This window comes from Xenopus laevis, chromosome 1S (genome assembly GCF_017654675.1).
Source record: "Xenopus laevis strain J_2021 chromosome 1S, Xenopus_laevis_v10.1, whole genome shotgun sequence".
Lineage (NCBI taxonomy): Eukaryota > Metazoa > Chordata > Amphibia > Anura > Pipidae > Xenopus > Xenopus laevis.
In genome coordinates, this window is record NC_054372.1 from 119,737,354 (window position 1) to 119,761,553 (window position 24,200).

At 41.0% G+C, this 24,200-nt stretch overlaps 1 long non-coding RNA gene across 1 annotated transcript in view; it reads right to left on the reverse strand.

Annotated features, from left to right (window-relative positions):
• LOC108706969 overlaps window positions 1–6,064 on the reverse strand; it is a 31,734-nt gene extending 25,670 nt beyond the window's left edge. The window contains exon 1 of the long non-coding RNA XR_005965029.1: window positions 5,048–6,064. This is a non-coding gene — a long non-coding RNA (uncharacterized LOC108706969). The remainder of the gene's footprint in view (window positions 1–5,047) is intronic.
• Window positions 6,065–24,200: the final 18,136 nt, after the last annotated feature.

A 24,200-nucleotide genomic window follows, 5' to 3' on the forward strand; every position in this document is an offset into this window, starting at 1 on the left:
CTTTTATTTGGATTTTATACTAGATCATTCATTTATGCATAGGAACTTATATAGCTGTCCATATACCTGGACAATGGTCAAGGTAAGTCCATACTTATACAAATACAAGAGATCCTCTGCACTCAACCCATTATCAATATATTTAAGACATTGAGACATTTTGTGCATACAGCTAATTAAACATGCCTTACCCTTTAAACAAAACAGAGATTGTTTGTCCATATATTGCAATATATTTAAACTGTCCAACTACGTCAAAGTCATCCCATATCTGGCCAGTCCTATGCTTGATTTTCATCTGATTCATTAAGAATTCTATTGCTTCATTATACATTTTACACAGGGACTAAGTTTACCTGCAACTTACTAGCTGCTTTCAAAGTAAAACTCCCAAACTTGGCTGCCCTTTTATTAGACACCAGTGGGATCACCTGACTATAGCTGGGAGGGGTGGGAGCTACAACATGGAGCCGGTCACTGCTCCTGTATAAACTATAACTAACAAGGGAAAGTTGTGCTCACCACTAATTTTTAAAACCATTATGAGCAGTAATTGGGGCAAATAACTGTAAACCCCTATGTCAGGCCAGAAGTGAAGGCAGGCAGCAGGCAACATCAAATCCGCGAAACAGCCATTCCGAACTGTAAGATGAAGCTCAGCATCCTGTATCTGTGTCCTGTGCTGCTGTGTTTGAAAGAGTTCTACTAAAAGTTCAACTAAAAGCTAACTATTAGTATGTTATTGAATGGCCAACTTTTAGCAACTTTTTAAATGGTCTTCATTTTTCTATAGTTTTTTTTAATGATTTGCCTTTTTCTTCTGACTCTTTTAAGTTTTCAAATAGGGGTCAGTGACCCCATGTAAAAACAAGTGCTCTGTAAAGCTAGACATTTATTGTTATTGCTACTTTGTAGTACTCATCTTTTTATTTGGGTCTTCTCCTAATAATATTCCAGTCTACTATTCAAATCAGTGCATGGTTGCTAGGGTAATTTGGACCCTAGTAACCCAATTGCTGAAATAGCCAACTGGAGAGATGTTAAATAAAAAGTTAATCAATTCAAAAACCGCAAATTATAAAAAATTAAAAACCAATTGCATATTGACTCAGAATATCACCCTCAACATCGTACTAAAAGTTAACTCAAAAGTGAACAACCCCTTTAAAGGAACAGTAACACCAAAAACTGAAAGTGTCTTAAAGGAATGACAATATAATGTACTATTGCCCTGCACTGGTGTGTTTGTTTCAGAAACACAACTATAGTTTATATAAACAAGCTGCTGTGTAGCCATGGAAGCAGCAATTCAAGCACAGGATACACAGTAGATAACAGATAAGTACAGACAAATCCCATTGTTTACTACATGGCTTATCTGTTATCTGCTGTGTATCCTGTGCCTTTTTTTCCTTTTCAGCTTCAAATGGCTGCCCCCATGGCTAACATCAAAAACTGAAAGTGTCTTAAAGGAATGACAATATAATGTACTATTGCCCTGCAATGGTGTGTTTGTTTTAGAAACACAACTATAGATTATATATACAAGCTGCTTTGTAGCCATGGGGGCAGCCATTCAAGCACAGGATACACAGAAGATAACAGATAAGTACTGATTAATCCTATTGTGTACAACATGGTTTATCTGTGATATGCTGTGTATCCTGAGCCTTTTCAAATGGCTGCCCCCATGGCTACACAACAGCTTTTTTATATAAACTATTGTAGAGTTTCTGAAGCAAACACATCAGTTTTAACAGTGCAGTACAATAGTACATTATATTTGCAGACTAATTTTTTGAAGATTTTTTATTTTTTTTAATCTAAACAAGCTGCAGATGTGGGCATATATCAGTTCAACTCAAGAGAAGGGTCCACATTTCTAGCAGCTTGGCTCATTTAGCACACTTTTCTTTGCATGATAAAGAATATCCACAGAAAAACGGTACCAGTGGAACCCTGCAAGAGCTTCATACCTTCAACACAGCTCTCATTTGAATTAACAGAGCCCAGACTGTGGGCCCCACAACAGTTAGGGATAAAGAAGGACTGTTTAATAGAGGACTCTATCATTATTTTGTAATAAGATTCTAGAATTCATTGGGCATTGAGATAAAATGGCCTTGTCTTAAGGACTGACTGCACGGCAGAAATCCAACTGCAAAATATCTGATCAAGAAAGAAACAATAATGAAAAGTCAGACTCTCTTCAACAATCTTGGATTAAAGGGGAACTAAAGTCTAAAATAGAATAATGCTACAAATGCTGTATTTTGTATACTAAAAATAAACATGAACTTACTGCACCAGAAGCTTTGGGCTTCGGTTGGGAGGTTAAACTTAGGGATCGTCATAAATTATCAAGACAGCACAAGTCAAATAATTTCTGCCGTAGTAGCTGATACAGCAAGACTGATTAGTAATCAGAATATGCAGACTGCACGGGGTCTGTGGATACGAATCTCTACATAGTCCCTGGCTGTTCTACAGGGAAACAAACTTGCTCCGGGAAGTAAGGTGGGGGCTCCCCCCTGCCGTCTGAAAGTATGATCGTTTCAGTTAGGGACCGTCTGCTATCCGCAGCAGTCAGAGCAAGTAAAATGAAGGGTGAATTTCACTGGATACAGTCAGGTTTTTTATAAAAACGGTAGACATGTTTTAATTAAAGTATATTGAAGATAGATTTCTTTTTCATTGAAGAAAGTAAAAATGGTATTTCATTTTTTTGCCTTTACATCCCCTTTAAAGTATTCTACTTTTAGTTATTGAAAAAAGTATTGAAATCTAGTCAAAATAGATGTTTCCCATAGCCTGTAAATCATATGTACGGTTTATTTAGTGCATTTAAGGGAATAACTGTTCAGCCTGACTTGCTAAACTGCTACCAGATACGTGAAATCACTTGCCAGAGACAAAACAAGTGAATGATTCATCAGTCCCCTGGAGTATATGCCCAGATTCATATCGTAAAATAGTATGTTAGAGCGCCAGATTAACAACTATAGAGTGGTATTGAGTGGGTAAGGATGCTACATACTGTATATATGGCCAGCTTTACACAAAGGGGATTGTTTATAAAATATTTTCTGATAACTACTACGACCAAATCCGCACGTTTTTCGCCTTATTTATCAATACATTTTCCCCAAAATCTCCTGTGTGGGAAAAAACCCGAAACAATCTGAAAAAAATCGGATAGTACAAAATTTTCAGATTTTCCGCCCAAAAACTAGTTTTTTCTGCTTTTTGCCGAAAACAGCAAAATCTTCAGATTATTGCACGAAACCCAGTGCAGTTCAGGATAGCTTTTGGACTTCTCCCATTGACTTCTACATGAACTCAGCAGGTCTGAGTTGGAGTACTTTTTTACTCTGACTTTTGACACCATCGGGTTTAATAAATTCCAAAATTTTTTAGTTTTTTTCCACTAAAAATTAGGATTTTATAGTAAAATAAAAATCTAAAATACTTTGAGTTTTTGGCATGCAGACTTTAATAAATAACCCCCTAAAAGTCAATATGGAATAAAGCTACAGTTATATGCAGAGCAATGCTACATACTATTATAAATGCAACTTTACAGACAGCCCATAAATATGTAATTATACCACATACGAATAAAAAAAAAAAATTTTCACCTGTTGTGCACCTTCTCTGTACTGCTCACTGCTTGGGATGGAGCCTGGGGCACAGATATGGCTGAAGAGACTCATAGCACCTGCAACTCAGCAGACCTTGCCCCCCATGGCTTGTTTCAGGGATTCAAATTTGAATGATATATCAAATATATCCACTTTTTTCAATATATTATTATTATTATTATTATTCCCTATCAGCATTCGTGCACGTCACTTACTGCCATCAGTGTTGCATGATATAGAGGTAAGGGAAACTGTGTAGTATATGATGTCCCAAACTTTGCATACACAGCAACAGCACTGAGACTAACATATCCCAGCATTATCTGGTCAGTTGGTGCTACTGTGAAATCTTGTAGAGAAAATATGCTTTGGCAAGTTGTAGTGTAGTCCACATCTTACAGAGTATGGTGGCAAATGTATTTTTTAAAACAGATGCTAATTTACTGTGGTCTGTTGGCACCACCTTCTGGCAGTTTCAGATATCTGCCTGTATGTCTTGAACCTGTTTTACTGTTAAAAGTTTTGACAGTAACAATATTCTCAAATAGATATGAAATCAGTATTTCAGTTTTTGGTAAGTTTTTTTAGTAGACAAATCTGTGTCTAGGGTTAAGTATCTGGCATAAGTTTATTAATCCTTTAGTGTCAGCTCTTTTAGCTATGTCACGCCTTGTTATGTAAATACTGGAGTGGAATAGGTCAAAAGACTGATTGGAAATCTACAGTGCTGGCCTGATGTTCCTTTTGAGTGGTGACTTTGATTAATGCAAGTAGCATTTACTAGTCACCTGTTTAAAGGAAAATGATACCCCCGTTTTCTCTATAAAAACATACTGCATAAAACAGCTCATATGTAAAACCCTGCTTCATGTAAATAAACCATTTTCATAATAATATACTTCTTTAGTAGTATGTGCCATTGGGTAATCCTAAATAGAAAGTTGCCATTCTAAGAACTCATGTTGTCAGAAGAGCCAATTAATGGACAAAGGTCTGTCTTTTGCTTCTACACTTCTTCCTGTTATAGTTAGAGCTGCATTATTTTTGGTCAGGTTATCTCTGAGGCAGCGCATAGAACATCACAAAAGGGTCTCAAGGGAGAAGAAGTAAAAGGGAAATCTTTTTTTAAATAGATATTATAGATTCTTTAATATTCCATTGAATGTGATAAGTATTAAAGGGGAACTCCACAAAAACATAACTTAAGCTTTTTGAAAAGTAACCAGAATTTCAAGCAACTTTGCAATATACATCCATTAAAAAAATATGCAGACTTTTCATGATTTTTAATGGTTTCTGACAGTTCCCTAAGCCTTGCCCCCTGCTCTCCTGCTGAACTCTCTGATTACTTTGCTGAGCTGGCTGCCTATACGGAACGCATTTTAGGACATCATGCGCATAATTACCTTTGACGCATGCGTTGTCCTCTGCCTTCTCCATAGCGCATCGTTGCCGGTTGTAGTCATGATGTCCTAAAATGCGTTCCGTAAGGCACAGTCTGACTCCAGCCAGAGTGAAGCCGAGGGGAAGGGGGCGTGTCTGGGCAGCACAGCTCTAGTGACGTCCACACTCTCACACACCCAGTCTCCACACAGGCCAGCCAATCGAAGCGGGGGGCGGGGCGTGCCGGCACAGCAGCAGCAGTCTCTCTCCTCTCCAGGGAGCTGCAGTGCAATCAATTTTTAGAAATTTGATGCGGGCCAATTTAAAATGACACCCCTGGTACAGTAAGTGTGTGAATGAGCTGCACTTAAGTTTGGGCACAGCCAGACTCACATCTCCCTGGTAACCCCTCTCTGTCGGCACCGACATGGCCACCCCTCTCTCAGACTCCGAAGCAGATCAGAGTGAGGGGCATAGCCTACCTCACCTTAGTGATAGACCGTCACGTGTCCACCCCGAGGGACTATTATTTCGCCCTAGCGCACACGGTCCGTGATCACTACGAGAAGGACCCATAAATCAGGTGTCAGGCACCATTTAACTTACTCGCAGTATCCACAATACCTGCCCTCCATCCCTGGCATCTAAATTGTATGAGTCGACTCAGATTCCCCGCTTTATCCCGCCCTAGCAGGTCTCAGCCAATAGCCTCCCAGCAGAGGATGGGCATGTTTATGTAATCCAATCAGCAATCAGTATTTCATTATTGCAATTGCAGACGAGCCAATCAAGAACGACTGCCCTGAGCGGGTTCTGATTGGCTGTAGCCATGGTGATGCGGAATTTTCTGTCAACAAACATTGCCAAACGGACTGTGGAGGAGGAGAAGAAATATCGCGCAGGACAGATGGAGGAGCATGGGCGGTGTATACTTTAGGTAGGATTAAAGACACCTCTCGCCAGGATATACAACTAACGTCATACAAGTAACTTAGAAGGAGGGATAGAGGAGGGAGCGTGAAGCAAATGGGGAGGGTGGATAGAGGTGGGCGGCGTTAGGGACGCGCAGGGTCGAGAGTAGAAATAAGGAAGACACAGGAGCCAGGGATCAGTGGAATAAGGTGAATTGTTAACATTTGGGGGGTCGTAACCTTTGGGGCAGATCTTGCACGGCGGGACAACAATTCGTGTGGCACCATAGGTGCAAACAGGCATTTTTTGCTCAATATACACATAAGATAGGGTGGCCACCCTTCCGATTTCACCTGGACAGCCTGCTTTTTGATGGGCTGCCCGGGTAAAAGTCCCAGGCCGATTACCAAACTACGGAAAATTCTGGACAGGACATTGAAAGCTAAATGACATTGTCGATCAGCCAATAGCTGATTGCCACGTCATTCAGGCCCATCCCGATGTCATCTGGCCGACCCCCTACGTCACCTCCAGCCCCAAACTTCATCCAGGCCCGCCCCCCAAGATCACCTACCCCTGTGACTCGACGTTATCCGGGCACTTCCCGACGTCATCCGGCCCGTACTCCAAATGTCACTGGCCCGTCCCCTGCCAGGTTCCCCAAGGAGAAAAGGTGGCAACCCTACATTACAGGGGCGGAGAGCGGTGGCGTCAGCGGGGGCGACGGTGTGCCCTGCGGCATTTGCTTGGCACACAGGTCGCTCCTGGTTCTTTTCTTTGCTCTAGGATTCATGTGGAGCAATGCAAAGGACCAGCTGACAAGTTTTTTACTTTACTTGAAACAGTGTTGCCGCTTGGTCTTACATCCGCATCATTTTTTACACATGACCAAAAAGGCTCCAATAATTGTCATTATTGTATTGGATTTGTCTCTTTTGCTATTTCTGTCTCATGGGTATGTTTTTGCTAAAATCTGATTGCATTCAAGTATGATTATTTTTTATCCAGTTTGTTGGCTTTCAAATATGCTATGTAGAGTAATAGTCATTAAGGACATGCGTGAGATGCAAGAGGGTGTCTTTTTGAGCGTTCTATATCTCCTATGTGGTATCTGGTGGTCATTGAAAACTTGATGCGGTTTGGACATAAGTGCAAACAGGCATTTTTGCTCAATATTACACATAGAGATAGGGTTGCCCAAAAAAAAACCAAACCCCTTTTTTTCCCCCCCCGAAATTTTCACCTGGACAGCCGCTTTTTGGAATGGGCTTGCCCGGGTGAAAAGTCCCAGTCCGGATTACCAAAACTGAGGAAATTCTGGACAGGACATTTGAAGTGAATGTACATTCGATCAGCCAATCGCCGATTGCACCTCATAGGCCCATCCCGATGTTCATCTGTCCGACCCCCTACGTTCACCTTTCCAGCCCCAATCCTTCATCCAGCCCCGCCCCCAGATCACCTCCCTGTACTCGACGTTAATCCGCACTTCCCGGACGTCATCCGGCCCTACCCCAATGTCACTGGCCCGTCCCCTGCCAGGTGTTCCCAAGGAGAAAAAGTGCAACCCTACATACAGGGCGGAGATCGGTGGCCGTTCAGCGGGGCGACGTGTGTGCCCTGGGCATTTGCTTGGCACACAGGGCATCGCTCCTTGGTTCCTTTTCTTGCTCTAGGCATCAAGTGGAGCAATGCAAAGGGACCAGCTGACAATGTTTTTTTACTTGTGACTTGAAACAGTGTTGCGCTTGGTCTACATCCGCATCATTTTTTACACATGACCAAAAGGCTCAATATTGTCATTATTGTATTGGATTTGTCTCTTGCTATTTCTGTCTCATGGGTATGTTTTTGCTAAATCTGTATTGCATTTCAATATTGATTATTTTTTATCCAGTTTGTTGCTTTCAAATATGTATGTAGAGTAATAGTCATTAAGAATGCGTTGAGATGCAGAGGGTGTCTTTTTGAGGTTTCTATATCTCTTTATGTGGTTCTGGTGGTCATTGAAACTTGATGCGGTGTGGACATAGGTGCAAACAGGCATTTTTGCTCAATATTACACATAGAGATAGGGTTGCCACCTTTCCCGATTTCACCTGGACAGCCCGCTTTTGGATGGGCTGCCCGGGTGAAAAGTCCCAGTCCGGATTACCAAACTAGGAAATCTGGACAGGACATTGAAGCGAATGACATGTCGATCAGCCAATCGCTGATTGCCATGTCATCAGGCCCATCCCGATGTCATCTGTCCGACCCCCCTACGTCACCTTCCCAGCCCCCAACTTCATCCAGCCCGCCCCCCAAGATCAACCTCCCTGTACTCGACGTTATCCGGCACTTCCGGACGTCATCCGGCCCATACTCCAATGTCACTGGCCCGTCCCCTGCCAGGTTTCCCCAAGGAGAAAAGGTGGCAACCCTACATACAGGGGCGGAGAGCGGTGGCGTCAGCGGGGGCGACGTGTGTGCCCTGGGCATTTGCTTGGCACACAGGTCGCTCCTTGGTTCTTTTCTTTGCTCTAGGATCATAGTGGAGCAATGCAAAGGGACCAGCTGACAATGTTTTTTTACTTGTGACTTGAAACAGCGTTGCGCTTGGTCTACATCCGCATCATTTTTTACACATGACCAAAAAGGCTCAATATTGTCATTATTGTATTGGATTTGTCTCTTGCTATTTCTGTCTCATGCTTATGTTTTTGCTAAATCTGTATTGCATTTCAATATTGATTATTTTTTATCCAGTTTGTTGCTTTCAAATATGTATGTAGAGTAATAGTCATTAAGAATGCGTTGAGATGCAGAGGGTGTCTTTTTGAGGTTTCTATATCTCTTTATGTGGTTCTTTTGGTCATTGAAACTTGATGCGGTGTGGACATAGGTGCAAACAGGCATTTTTGCTCAATATTACACATAGAGATAGGGTTGCCACCTTTCCCGATTTCACCTGGACAGCCCGCTTTTTGGATGGGCTGCCCGGGTGAAAAGTCCCAGTCCGGATTACCAAACTAGGAAATCTGGACAGGACATTGAAGCGAATGACATGTCGATCAGCCAATCGCTGATTGCCACGTCATCAGGCCATCCCGATGTCATCTGTCCGACCCCCTACGTCACCTTCCCAGCCCCAACTTCATCCAGCCCGCCCCCCAAGATCACCTCCCTGTACTCAACGTTATCCGGCACTTCCCGGACGTCATTCTGGCCCGTACTCCAATGTCACTGGCCCGTCCCCTGCCAGGTTTCCCCAAGGAGAAAAGGTGGCAACCCTACATACAGGGGCGGAGAGCGTGGCGTCAGCGGGGCGACGTGTGTGCCCTGGGCATTTGCTTGGCACACAGGTCGCTCCTTGGTTCTTTTCTTTGCTCTAGGATCATAGTGGAGCAATGCAAAGGGACCAGCTGACAATGTTTTTTTACTTGTGACTTGAAACAGCGTTGCGCTTGGTCTACATCCGCATCATTTTTTACACATGACCAAAAAGGCTCAATATTGTCATTATTGTATTGGATTTGTCTCTTGCTATTTCTGTCTCATGCTTATGTTTTTGCTAAATCTGTATTGCATTTCAATATTGATTATTTTTTATCCAGTTTGTTGCTTTCAAATATGTATGTAGAGTAATAGTCATTAAGAATGCGTTGAGATGCAGAGGGTGACTTTTTGAGGTTTCTATATCTCTTTATGTGGTTCTGGTGGTCATTGAAACTTGATGCGGTGTGGACATAGGTGCAAACAGGCATTTTTGCTCAATATTACACATAGAGATAGGGTTGCCACCTTTCCCGATTTCACCTGGACAGCCCGCTTTTTGGATGGGCTGCCCGGGTGAAAAGTCCCAGTCCGGATTACCAAACTAGGAAATCTGGACAGGACATTGAAGCGAATGACATGTCGATCAGCCAATCGCTGATTGCCACGTCATCAGGCCCATCCCGATGTCATCTGTCCGACCCCCTACGTCACCTTCCCAGCCCCCAACTTCATCCAGCCCGCCCCCCAAGATCACCTCCCTGTACTCGACGTTATCCGGCACTTCCCGGACGTCATCCGGCCCGTACTCCAATGTCACTGGCCCGTCCCCTGCCAGGTTTCCCCAAGGAGAAAAGGTGGCAACCCTAAATACAGGGGCGGAGAGCGGTGGCGTCAGCGGGGGCGACGTGTGTGCCCTGGGCATTTGCTTGGCACACAGGTCGCTCCTTGGTTCTTTTCTTTGCTCTAGGATCATAGTGGAGCAATGCAAAGGGACCAGCTGACAATGTTTTTTTACTTGTGACTTGAAACAGTGTTGCGCTTGGTCTACATCCGCATCATTTTTTACACATGACCAAAAAGGCTCAATATTGTCATTATTGTATTGGATTTGTCTCTTGCTATTTCTGTCTCATGGGTATGTTTTTGCTATGTTTCTTTTTTACATATTCTTTATTTGTATTTTCCTTTTTCCAGATTAATGAAACTTTTGTACAGAAAGAAGAAAGAAGACAATGACAATAATCCAAAGAAAACAGTGAGGATATCCCCTTGACAGTAACTCCTAGTCAACAAAATGTCTATTACAATTGTTATGCACATAGTTCCTCTTCTATGAAATTAAAGACATTCACTGATGACAAGGTTGTTCTTTATTGTGTCAGGGATTATCCCTAGAAAATGAAAGAGCAAAAGGGGGTCAGAGAATCACAACCTGTTAATTTTTGATTTTGAGTTTAGGCCAAGGGGGAATACAGGACGTTTATTTATACCCCAGATATGTTTCCCTTTCTGATTGACAACAGAGTCGTCTGTTGATTTCCCTTTAGCATAATGTAGAATGACAATGCAAATGAGGAGGATTCCATTGATGATAGCTCCCTTGTTCAGACTGGTTAAAGTAGTGGATGTTGTAATACATCCGCATCTATGTTCACAGGGGTAAGCCTTAACTTATACTTATAGGAGTAGGGAGTTTAAATTGTCTGTATACTTATTTGGGGTAATATAGGTACCACAATCAAGAGGTCTAGAATTAAGAGGCTAAAATTTGGGTGAAGTCTGTTGTTGCTTTGAACAGGACCCATATTCTCCATGTTTTGATATATCGACTGGGAAACATGCTTGTATATGAGAGTAGTTCTTCCATTTACTGTATATAGATCAGTTCTGCTATCCTTTCTACCATGGGTGTCTTATTGCTTTTCCAGTGTCTGGTTATTACAGTTCTGGCTGCTGCTATCGCCACAGCCATGAAGCCCTCTGGGTGTTATTTTCAGTGGTATATTTGGGGAGGGGATGGATATGAATGCTAGGGACGGGTCAGGGCATTCGTCAGTTCCCGTGACCTTAGAGATTACTTGAAAGATCTTGACCCAGAAGGGTTGTATCATCTGACAATACCACCATATATGCTTCATATCACCTTTCTGCTCATTGCAACACCAGCATTTATCTGAGACCGTTGGGTAAATGGCATGCAAAGTCGTTGGGCATTTATACCATCTGGTAAGTATCTTGTAATTGGTCTCTTGTGCTTTGCAGGCCGTCACCAAACTATGAGTAAGTGCAAATGACATTTCCCAGTCCTTTGCACTAAATGAGATATTAAAGTCCTTTTCCCATTGCATCTTAAAATTGAGTTCTATAGAACCTTTAAGCTCTAAGATTATGTTATGCTTATCTTTTTCAGGATTAGTTTGGAACCTATGGGTTAATTGTGGTGCATAAATCTCTGTGAGAAACTATGTGTAGGAACAACTACACATAAATTCAAACTCAAACTCAGTGCCTGGTCATTAGCTTTTATGGTGGTTGCCACCCTGACTGTGTACTCATCCAGTGCAGAAGCCTTTAATTTGTCCCAATGTGCTGCAAGAAGTGTTAGCTCAAACTGTACATTTTCAGCTGTGGTCCTTTCCTCATATTTCAGCAATAATTTGCTTAGTTCTTGCAGTACTAGGGTGATAGTTATTTTTCTTTTATACCCAAAAACAAGCAAAAGCAGCATAAATGCTGCCATGTTCTGAAAACCATTGATGATAGACTGCCAACCATTTTTGTAAAACTTTCATGGGGACCCTGGCCACCAATGTTTTTTTTTTAACTTGTGGGGGTCCTGGACACCAATGTTTTTTTTTTAACTTTTATAGGGGGCCATGACCACCAATTTTGTTTTTCATCTTTTATGGGTGGCCTGGCCACAAGTTATCTTTTTTAACTTGTGTAGGGCACACTGGCCACCATTGGGATTAAACCAAATGGCTCTTATTTGTACATTAGAAATGCAAATTCTAAAGTTAAAGTGCAATTTAGGTTACAGTAAGTACCTGCTGAAAGAGTCTACCTTGATGTGGTTGCAGGCTTAATAATCCTTTGGCCAAAAGTTCTTTGGGACAAGGAAAGATGATTTGCACTCATAGTTTGACCTTTGTACCCTGCCTAAACAAACATCATTTTAAGCCTGCACTTGACATTTTGCATTATCCACATGGGTTTCATTGAAGCGATTCTTTTATCAGAGAAAAGGAGACTGTTTACGTTTATTGTATCCCTGACTTTTCATGAGAATCAAGTCATGAGAATATATAGGAAACTGTCCATGTCCTTTAAGGGTTTAGATTTGGTCCTGCCAAGCACCTGGCAACCAAGATTTTTTTTTTTTTTACTTTTTTGCAGGATTTTGCTGAATCCGGAATGCCTGGCTGACCAAAAAAAATGTTTTCTTTACAAAATGCACCAGCTAATAGAGCTTCTCCAGCACAGTCATGTATTAAAATCCCTTCTTCAAAAGAGCAAACATATTTTTTTAATATTCAATCTGGAAATTTGATGTGGGGCTAAACATGTCCTTATATTCCCAGATGGATGCCCTCTGACTTGTGCTGTGATAATGTCAGTCACTCTTTACTGCTGAGCTGCAAGTTGGATAATATAACCCCACTCCCTTTCGTCCCAGCAGTCTATTAACAGAACAATGGACTGGTAACAATATAACAGCTTTCCACCACATGGTGGATATGAGAATAGCACTCAATAGTAAAACACCCAAGTCTGGCCATGACTCATCCAGTTACATTGAGTAGGAGAAACAATAGCTTATCTGAAAGCAAAGGGTCAGGCACGACTATTGGTTTTGTTGGTTCAAGAATACAATTTTAAATGGTAGAATAAATAGTTTGCAATGTTCAAAGTGTAATTCAGTAAAAAAACAACATCCTAAAAATCACGACAGAATGCCTAAAGATCATTTTTAGAAAGGGACTGGGGGATATTTGCTGTTAGGTTATTTGGTCAAGTCAAGCATTCAGACGATTAGTAAAATTGTGCATTTGGGGCATTTCTGTTCTACGCCATATTGTCGACTAGGGCAACAAGATTATGTTGTAGTTTAAATTCCAAAATGGGGAGCTGCATAAGAAAAATTAATTTTTAAAACCATTTATTGTAAGACCAATCACAGTTTGTCTTAAGTTGGCCGTACAGGTGGCCTTACATGGACTGAGTTGGCAGCTTGTTGCCTCATACATCAGTGGGCCTGCCTGACTGATATCTTACTAAAAATTGGGCAGATATCTGTCAGGTCATTTTAAAAATCCCATTGGGAAAAGGAGTGCATCAGCTGGTTGATGGGCTCCTCGTGTCGATGGCCTGCGTTATTTTGATTCGTTTGGCCTATTGACCAAATGATGGGGTCAGTTTGCCTGTTGCATTAAGATTAATAAAGGGCACCTTTGGAAAAGGAACATGCCTCGGGCATAAAGGTGGGACAGACAATTCATTTCACTTTCCATTCTGCACTTCCTGGATGTCTCTTCTCTCCCCTCATTCCCCCTCCCTTCTCAATGTCTGATTGTGCAGCCTGTGCAAGGGCATATGGCACATAGGATTTTGGGGTGATGCAAAGCTTGCCTGAATAACAGTGTTCACCAAATGGTACCTGCCTGCTTGTTGTTAGCAGGACCAAAGGTGAGAAATGTATCAACTTGTGTATCAATTAAGAACAGATTACATAGTCTGAGCCCCTCCCAGAGCTGCTTTAGAAAGACTGAAGGTAAAACATTTAATTTTAACTTCAATTAAAGAAAAAATGGTAACTAATATAAAATAAAAAGTAATTGAAAAAAGTCTTTATTTCTGAACTATCTGAACAGCCCCTTTAAGAGCACTAATGCACACTGCCGAGGGTTATACTTATTCACTTTGTGTCTGGCCAATAAACCATACTCAATATCTCAACTGTCTATTACGTTTTACATCAAATAAATACTTTTTGGGGGTTGTAGGCATTAAATACTGCACATTCACACCCCAGTATATAGCTCCAATAAATACAAAGGTTCTGTAAGTCTAAACTGGAGGCACATAGCAAATAAACGTATCTTTATGTAGACAGTTATATCAGTTTCACTTTGTTCCTGTGCAATAAATGATACTGAATATCCCAATTGTCTGTTACGTTTCTTCTTTTATTCCAGTCAAAATGAATTCCCTGTTGCCAACTTTTCATTGTTAGGGAATCATTGTAACAGGCGGAAGGGAATTCATTTGGATCTGTAACAATTATTGGCACAAATTGCTGAGCTTCCCATCAATGGAGGAGGAGTTGGCTCTGGTACCTTGACAGGTTTCTCTGTGTTTGTGTGATACAGGATTTGACAATTTGCAACCCCTAACCCCAAAAAAAAGTAACAGGAGCTGACACCCAACGTAATAGCACAGGTCAATAGCACTCATGCACTGCCTTAGCTATAGTCCATCTTATTGCAAAACCAGTGGCAAAAATGTTAAAATATTTGAGCAAGCCCTTAATTAATCCCATTGTTTGGAATAGAAACAGAGGTGTCAGATATATGCAAAGTGACGGGGAGATAACACTGACGGAGAAAGAGTGGTAGGGCTTCATTTGGCTGATCGATCAACTTCAAAGGAGAGAGCAGCACATTAGGGCCCTACCCACCAATAGGAAGGTCCTATAGAGATGCAGGTGTGCCAATCAATGAACCCTCAAACAGGGGTAAATGAATCTCAGAAAAGGATCTGCCCGGCCCAATCTTCTCTAAATCTTTTTCAGTTTAAACCTATTTCCTGATCCCTCCTAAACTTACTCCTCCCAGAATCCCCATTTGGCAAAAGGAAGCACCAGACATGCGGTACAAAATATCAGAATGACTTAAGACCAGAAGAGTTATTTTGCATTATAGGAGACCCATTATCCAGAAAGCTCCAAAATATGGGAATGCGTTTTCCCATACATAACATTTAAAAGGGGTGGTTCAACTTTTAGGTAACATTAAGGGGCATTTATCAAGGGTCAAATTTTTTTGGGTCGAATAGGTCCATTTTTAATCAAATAAGTCCGTATTCAGCCAAATTCTAATCGAATTAATAGTGCATTTTATCGGATTCGATTTGAAGTTTTTCAAAAAAAACTTAGATTTTTCAAAATCCACCAATTGACTCCAAATAGGCTCTAGGAGGTCCCCTATAGGCTAAAACAGCAATTCAGCAGGTTTTAGATGGCGAATGGTCAAAGTCAAATTTTTAAAGAGACAGTACATGATAAGTTTCGATATTCAAAGTACACAAAAAAAAATAGCTCAAAACTTGAATTTTTTCATTCGAAAAGTCACCTCGACCTTTGATAAATCTGCCCCTTAGTATGCCCGGGGACCAAAAAAGCCAAATTTTTTCGGAGGGGTGATGGTCAGAAGGGGGTCGGGGAGGTTGTCGGAGGGGTCGGGTCCAATTTGGGCGCACAGGCATCCAATTCAAAGCACTGGCGTCCTATTTGGGTGCACCGTTCATGGTTGGGTTCATTGTTTGGCGGCCCAGTTCAGGACTGTCGGCGGCCCGGTGGTTGGGGACCCCTGTGTTAAAGGATGGCTGATTGTAAGTAACTTATTAAGCAGCATTTATTTTTTCTTTATTATAGTTTATTAATTATTTGATTTCTAATTCTGACTCTTTCCAGCTTTCAAATGAGGGTCACTGACCCCATCTTAAAAACAAATGCTCTGTAAGGCTACAATACTCATATCACAGTGGCCTGTCTCCATTTCTATACTTCTGCCAAATGTGTGGCCTTTTTGTATTGTCTCTGTACATATTAATCCTATACTGAGCACTGATGAGATTGCTCCTTGCAGTGGCTGATGCCAGATTCCCATTGTAGCAAATGTGGGAACATGATATTTACACACTCTCTACATGTAACATATAAGGGGTTATTTACCAAGGTATATTGAGAAAAAAATTGTGTTTTTTTTTAAAGTTAGCGATAAATTCAGAATTTATGAAAGCCTTGCGATATGTTCAGAAGGTTTTCACGAAAAAATTCGGACTTTTTTCCGGTTTTCACGAAAATATTGTAAACATCGGTGATCGATGCCGAAAAAATCGTATTTTCTGTAAAGGCATCGGAATTTATTAATTTAAATTCGGACTTTGAAGTAAAATAAAAACTACGCTAGGAATGAGCTGTCAAAGACCATTGAGTCCTATGGGGGAGTTGAAATCACTATATTTTACTTATTTTAGGTTTTTTTTATTTTTAGACAAGGTTTTTTAAAGGGATAGTGATGCTCAAATGTCCAAATGCACTTTTTAAAGGGGAAGTGAGGCTAATACAGTATATTTGACCTCACTTTTTAAAGGGGAAGTAAGGCTAATATATGAGACCCCACTTTTTAAAGGGGAAGTAAGGCTAATATATTAGTTCCCACTTTTTAAAGGGGAAGTAAGGTTAATATATGGGACCCCACTTTTTAAAGGGGAAGTGACTCTTGCCCTGCATGTGTGACATCCCATAGCCTGTGTTTCTACCAATGAATGGCTACTAATTGACTGGAGCAATATCTTTTACCAAGATCGTTTACACCTTCTTGCCTTTCACAAAGAATAGGCTTGAAAAAATGATCATCTTTACCTAAAATAAATGAAACATGAAACATTTTCAAGTGTAAGTATTTTATGAAATATATTCAGAAATATTAAAAAATACATCAAACATCCAACAAGATTTATTAATGACAAAGGTATATTTTATGAAAAAATGTATAAAAGAATTGCACAAGAAATAGGTACCCTAGGCATAGGGCACATCATAAACCTGGTCTGAGCTTTCATTACATCCTCTAACAGGCTGCCTTGGCCACTAAAGGTCAGTGCTTTAGAAAAGGTCACTCAGTTGCCGGCCAACACTTTTATTTCATGAGACGATGCAGCACAACAGCCAGGTGAGGGTAACAAGGCACGGCTCAGTTTGAACATACACAGTATGTAAAAATATAAAACATCACAAACAATATTTAATATTAAGGACATTTGTAAACATATTTGGTGCCCTTTTTCTCAACAGCCGCAAATACATTAGGTTAGTCTAGGCTGCAAACTTAGGCCCTGGAGGACTATTATTGGTTTAAGTGCATAGTAGTACAACATTCAGTTGCCCTTTAAAGCTTGGACTTTCATTTTGGAAAGCGAAGGAGAAGGAGGATGTTCTGGTGATGCCCACTGAAATTTCTAAGAGCAGCAGGAGGAGGAGGAGGCATTTACCCAGCTGCCCTTTTTCTCAGTGCTAGGCTGCAGACTTAGGCCCTGGAGGACCATGATTGGTTAAAGTGCATAGTAATACAACATTCAGTTGCCCTTTAAAGCTTGGACTTTCAGTTTTGAAAGGGAAGGAGAAGGAGGACGTTCTGGTGATGCCCGCTGAAAAATCTAACACCAGCAGGAGGAGGAGGCATTTACCCTGCTACCCTTTTGCTCAGTGCTAGGCTGCAGACTTAGGCCCTGGTGAACCATGATTGGTTAAAGTGTATAATAATGTTCAAAAGATGTTATTTAAAACCACATATTTGTTTCCGCTGCATATTACATTGTAAAACAGATGTGTCAGTATTCACCCGCACTTGCAACAGTCGGCTCCGACCAGCGTTGCTTCTCCGTCACGTGTTTCCTTTCCGGGTGCCTGGTGATGAAGTCGATGCTTGCTCCTTGCTTTGCCTGACGCATTTTGTTGGTGACCTGAGGAAGTCTTGCCAAAAGTAGCTCCTTCCCCTTTGCTTTCCAAATTGAAAGTACGCAAAATGTCTGTCTATGCTCCTAAAATGGCCGCTGGATGACTTCCTATTGGATAAAAAAATCCAGGAAGTATAGAAAGGAACATTCATTTACATTTCACAATTTTTTCGTGAAAACCTATACGAGTACATTGTACGATTAATACCGAAAAAATTCTGACTTTACAGACCGCAAATCCGAAAAAAAGTATGATAAATACGATTTCATTGGGAATATTGATAAATAACCTACAATTCAGGGGGGGGGAGTTAAAATTGGGTTCATTCGGAATAAAACATGAGATACATTCTGATCTTAGTAAATAACCCCCTTAATCATAGGCTCCATATTTATTTTCAGTTATCCGCTCCCTATGCTGAGGCCTCAGGGCAGTGCACCTGGGCCACTCCCCCTATGGGGTGATCTACTTTATGGAGACCTTTTTTGAAGTTTTATTACATAGGTTTAAATAAAACTAGCAGTCATAGGAGGAACCATAATGGATTGTAAGACCTCTAGTAGACTGTTTTTTGTATGTAGCAGTGGATTTGTTATTGAACCTATAATTTAACTTAAATCCAAAGCTCAAAATGCATGCAGTCTACAGAAAACTCATTAATGGAAAAGAAAAGCAGAAAAAAGACTTCAAAGGCTTTAAAAAATACATGTACTGCACCCAATAAAGTATGAGAATTGGCTTGGCATTCCCTAGTGATACTATATAAATGAGCCCCAATGACTAAAATGTATGCAGTTTTCTGTTTACATTTTTTTAAAGTGAATATGGGCTTGATAATAAATGAGTATGCACCACCACAGTCAAAGTAATTGCTTTTTCCTCTTCTAATTGCTGCTACAGTGATAGTTAACATTGTTTTGGGATTGTTGTGGCCCTTTGTGTTTATTTGTGTCCAGGTTAAGGAAATTGAATCCTTGCTGTTCCTTGCTACGTATTTCTCAAATTCAAATTATTTTGGTTATACAGTGAGTTCACTTTCTCTGTAACAAAAATCTGCATCAAGGGCAACATGAAAGGTAGCCTTTTATGATATCGCTTGTGCCAATATCTATGGCACTTAGTGTATGATACTTGAACATTGAAATTGCTTGGAAATAGACATTAGTAAATAGTTGGTTGCATGCTGGGGTCTTCTAATGACCAAGTAGAGGTATAGCCCCAAAAATTCACAAAAATCCCACAAGCATGCTGATTTAGAATAAAAATAGTGTTTATTAATCCATATTAAAAAGTATCAAAAAGTCCCCACATGGCCTAACGCATTTCATGCTTACCTAGCACTTAGTCATAGGCAATTTCCAATATATCACATCCTTTCTTGTGCTTAAATACCATCTTTGATAGACCCTCCCATTATTAAAACCAATCACTGTCTAATACATATGTTGTATATAACATCAATTAGAGCCTGGGCCATTGGCTTGTTCATTTAGAAACACTTAGTATTTGTATAATAGATAATCCATGTTACGGGGTACAAATATAATATCAATGACAGTTACTTTATCTGAACAAATAATAAATATACTTATACATAGCATGTAACATCAAAGGTAAAATTTAAGCCTAGTGGCAACCTGGTCTGCAAATAAAAAATCCAATAAACTTCTCTTCTGTGCAGTTTAGTCAAAGTATCCCCTCCTGGGATTCCAGTCTTAATTTGTTCAATCCCATGTATAGAATATTTTTTTAGATTACTGTTATTTCATTCACTAAAATGCCTAGTGACATTGGTTTTGCTGCTATACTTAGTGTTGCTGATTTGATTAAAGTGTTTCCTTGTTCGTTCCTCAAGGGACCTTGTAGTGCAACCTACATATTGTTTTTTACATTTAGTACATGTGATTAAATAGATCACTCCTTTGCTGCAAAAATTGATATATTGTTTTATCTTGTACACTACATGGGTTACTGTAGAACTAAATTCTTGAGATGTCTTCAAGTATTTGCATTTGTTATACAGCGATTACTGGCGCATCTAAAGCACAGGGGCGCTTCGCCAATGAGGCGAGTTGAGGCTGTCGCCTCAGCGGGCAGCAAAAATGCTGCTCCTGGTACTTTAAGAGCCGGAAATTCTACTTTTCTAGCGTAGAGAGCGCAGTTAGGCTCTCTGCGCTAGCGTACTGGCCCTCTCTGTCATCCTCGTGGACCCCCCTGGACCCTATCAGGCTCAAAAAGGTAAGTGCACGGGGGAGGGGGGGCAGCAACAAATGAAGCTGCCTCAGGCTGCGGAGGGGCCAGGATCGCCCCTGCTAAAGCATCCTGTATATTTTAAAAACTCACTGTGTTTCTTTTTTTCTCCTTAAATAGACTGGGGGACAATAAGTCATCAAGGGTATGCGCTCGTCGTGCCGCCCCACTCACTCCTGGGCCCAATGCCTCTAGGAAATCCCTATCCGCATACAAAATCGGCAGAAATTTCTTCACAACTTTGATAGTCTTTTTATACTGTTTGCTATATCTTGTAATAAAAAGTATCTTCTCATTATAATTTGACCTCTGTTTTTTTCTTTTTTGGGGCTAGCAAGATATCTCTATCTGTGTTTGCTGCCTTATAGTAAGCTTTCTTAATGATGTCCCTCCAATAGCCTCTCTCCTTAAACCGATTATTCATGTCGTCTGCTGAAGTTCTGAATTCACTTAGGGGCAGATTAACCAAGGTCGAAGTGAATTTGAGGGAATTTTCAAAGTAAAAAAATTTGAAATTCAAGGTAATTTTTTGGATACTTCGACCATCGAATAGGATACTACGACTTCGAATTTACTTCGAATTCAAAGTAAAATAGTTTGAATATTCGAATATTCGATAACCGAAGTACTGTCTCTTTAAACTAGGCAGAAGAGGGGGGCAAACATGTGGGGGGCACTAGGCAGGTTCCTGTTCAAAAGTTTTCTGCCTACCCCTTAGTCTGGCTCGTTCGCTCCCCTGATGCTTGATGCTCTCCCCCTCCGTCACCCCTCGTCACGCCCCTGCCTTTCACTTGCTTTAAAGGAGATGTAAAGGTTTATTTTAAGAATCATATCTATAACATTAGTGTCCACCATACTGTAGCATTCAGTAGCTTAAAATGTAACAAAGCGCTACCTTCCTGTCTGTCTGCTGTCTAGGGACCACACTTCTCCTGGGCTTACTGGTAACAGGCGCCATTTTTAAAATGATTCTCAACGAGCTGCCGACACTGCCCACAACTATATGTAGGAGGAAGCAGATGGTGCGGATGCACAATGACTTTGTAATGTGAGCGCGCACCATGCAGGAAACATGCTCAGTCTGTGCTACTCCTAAGTACACAGAATGTGGCTTCTTTTGGATACTGGCTGAATGAGGGGTCAAGGCTGAGGGAAGAGATCAAGGCTAAGATGTGAAGGCTGAGTAAGGGGACAGGGGAGATCTGAATGAAATATGCTGCCAGTACAGAGAATAAGGTGACAGGAGGGGGTAGATCTAAGTGATATATGCGGCCAGTACTGAGGAGTGAATAGAAACTTATCGGAAGAAACATACCAGGAGAAGCCGCATTCCATGTGCTGAGGACTGAGAGGGGATAGAGGAAATCATTAAAGTAGGAAAGGTGAAGGGGGAGATCATAGCAAGATAAATAGAAAAAGAAGGTTTACTTATTCTTTAATCTCCCCACACATGCACACTTACGAGTGTGCGCGCTTACATGGCGGAGGGCAGGGGTAGCCGACCGGGTGCCTAGGGTGCTCTTTCACCTTGGCCCGGCCCTGGCTATGTTAGCCGATGGGGACCTTCTAAAGCATTTTTCTAAGTATTTACACATCAAAGTAAAATCGTTCAATCGTACGCTAAAATCGTTCAAATCGTTCGATTTTACTTTGATCGGTCGATGGCCAAATTCGGTGAAAAATCCTTCGACTTCGATATTCGAAGGTGATAGACTCTGTCGCAAATGAGGAACCAGTAGGTTTCCTTCTTAACAGTACCAATTCTAGTAATACAACTAATGATGCATGGTTCACACATGAAGAAATTCAAAAGAGACTTGAACATGTTAAGATTAACAAAGGTCCAGGGCCAGATGGTATTCATCCCAGGGTAATTAGCGAGCTTAGCTCTGTGATTGCCAAACCTCTTTACTTAATTTTTCAGGATTCATTGAGATCTGGCATAGTGCCGAGAGACTGGCGAATTGCTAATGTGGTGCCTCTATTCAAAAAAGGATCCCGTTCTCAGCCTCAAAACTATAGGCCAGTTAGTCTGACGTCAGTGGTAGGAAAGCTTTTCGAAGGGTTAATAGAGGATAAGATACTGGACTTCATAGCAAATCATAATACTATGAGTTTGTGCCAGCATGGTTTTATGCGTAATAGATCTTGCCAGACTAACTTAATTTCATTTTACGAGAATGTAAGTAGAGACCTCGATTCTGGGATGGCAGTGGATGTGATTTACTTAGACTTTGCTAAAGCATTTGATACAGTGCCACACAAAAGGTTACTGGTTAAATTAAGGAATGTTAGCCTGGAACATAGTATTTGTACCTGGATAGAGAACTGGCTAAAAGATAGACTACAAAGAGTGGTGGTAAATGGAACATTTTCTAATTGGACCAGTGTTGTTAGTGGAGTACCGCAGGGCTCTGTACTAGGTCCCTTGCTTTTCAACTTGTTTATTAATGACCTGGAGGTGGGCATTGAAAGTACTGTTTCTATTTTTGCAGATGATACTAAATTGTGCAGAACTATAGGTTCCATGCAGGATGCTGCCACTTTGCAAAGTGATCTGTCTAAACTGGAAAACTGGGCAGCAAACTGGAACATGAGGTTCAATGTTGATAAATGCAAGGTTATGCACTTTGGCAAAAATAATATAAATGCAAGTTATACACTAAATGGCAGTGTGTTGGGAGTTTCCTAAATGAAAAGGATCTAGGGGTCTTTGTAGATAACACGTTGTCTAACTCTGGGCAGTGTCATTCTGTGGCTACTAAAGCAAATAAAGTTCTGTCTTGCATAAAAAAGGGCATTAACTCAAGGGATGAAAACATAATTATGCCTCTTTATAGGTCCCTGGTAAGGCCTCATCTGGAGTATGCAGTGCAGTTTTGGACTCCAGTCCTTAAGAGGGATATAAATGAGCTGGAGAGAGTGCAGAGACGTGCAACTAAATTGGTTAGAGGGACGGAAGACTTAAATTATGAGGGTAGACTGTCAAGGTTGGGGTTGTTTTCTCTGGAAAAAAGGCGCTTGCGAGGGGATATGATTACACTTTACAAGTACATTAGAGGACATTATAGACAAATGGCAGGGGACCTTTTTACCCATAAAGAGGATCACCGTACCAGAGGCCACCCCTTTAGACTAGAAGAAAAGAACTTTCATTTGAAGCAACGTAGAGGGTTCTTCACAGTCAGGACAGTGAGGTTGTGGAATGCACTGCCGGGTGATGTTGTGATGGCTGATTCAGTTAATGCCTTTAAGAATGGCTTGGATGATTTTTTGGACAGACAGAATATCAAAGGCTATTGTGATACTAAGCTCTATAGTTAGTATAGGTATGGGTATATAGAATTTTAATTAAAAGTAGGGAGGGGTGTGTGTATGGATGCTGGGTTTTCATTTGGAGGGGTTGAACTTGATGGACTTTGTCTTTTTTCAACCCAATTTAACTATGTAACTATGTAACTGTAACTTCGCACTCTAACGCCAGGCGAATTTTCGCTCTGGCAAAAGAGTGTTACTACGCAAATTCACTAAGTTTTTGATTATACTGACAGTTACCTCTATCGCCAGACTTGCCTTCGCCACCTCAGACCAGGCAAAGTGCAATAGAGTAGATAGAACTTACTCGAAATTTTGTTGAGAATTTTTCTAGGTCCCAAAAAACGCTGGTGTCTTTTCCTTTTTTCAGTGTGATAGCCTGCAAAAGTGTGGTTTTTTTTAGGGTACCCTGCTTCCCCCCTACATTTCCTTACATATGGCACATAAACTATACACTGGGCTCATGTGTAGGGCAATATAACAACTCTATTTTATTTTATTAATGTTCCCTTGCCTTGTGTAGAGTAATGTATTTGCTGCAGCATATACGTCCATTGTAGTGTAGTGTAGTATGCAAATTAGTCAACGCTCATGTAACTTCGAACTGCTGATCGTATTATCGCTAGTGCAACTTCGCAAGCGTTTGGTACCCTGTGCGCAACTTCGGATCTTCGTGAATTAGGGTTATTCAGGCGAATTTA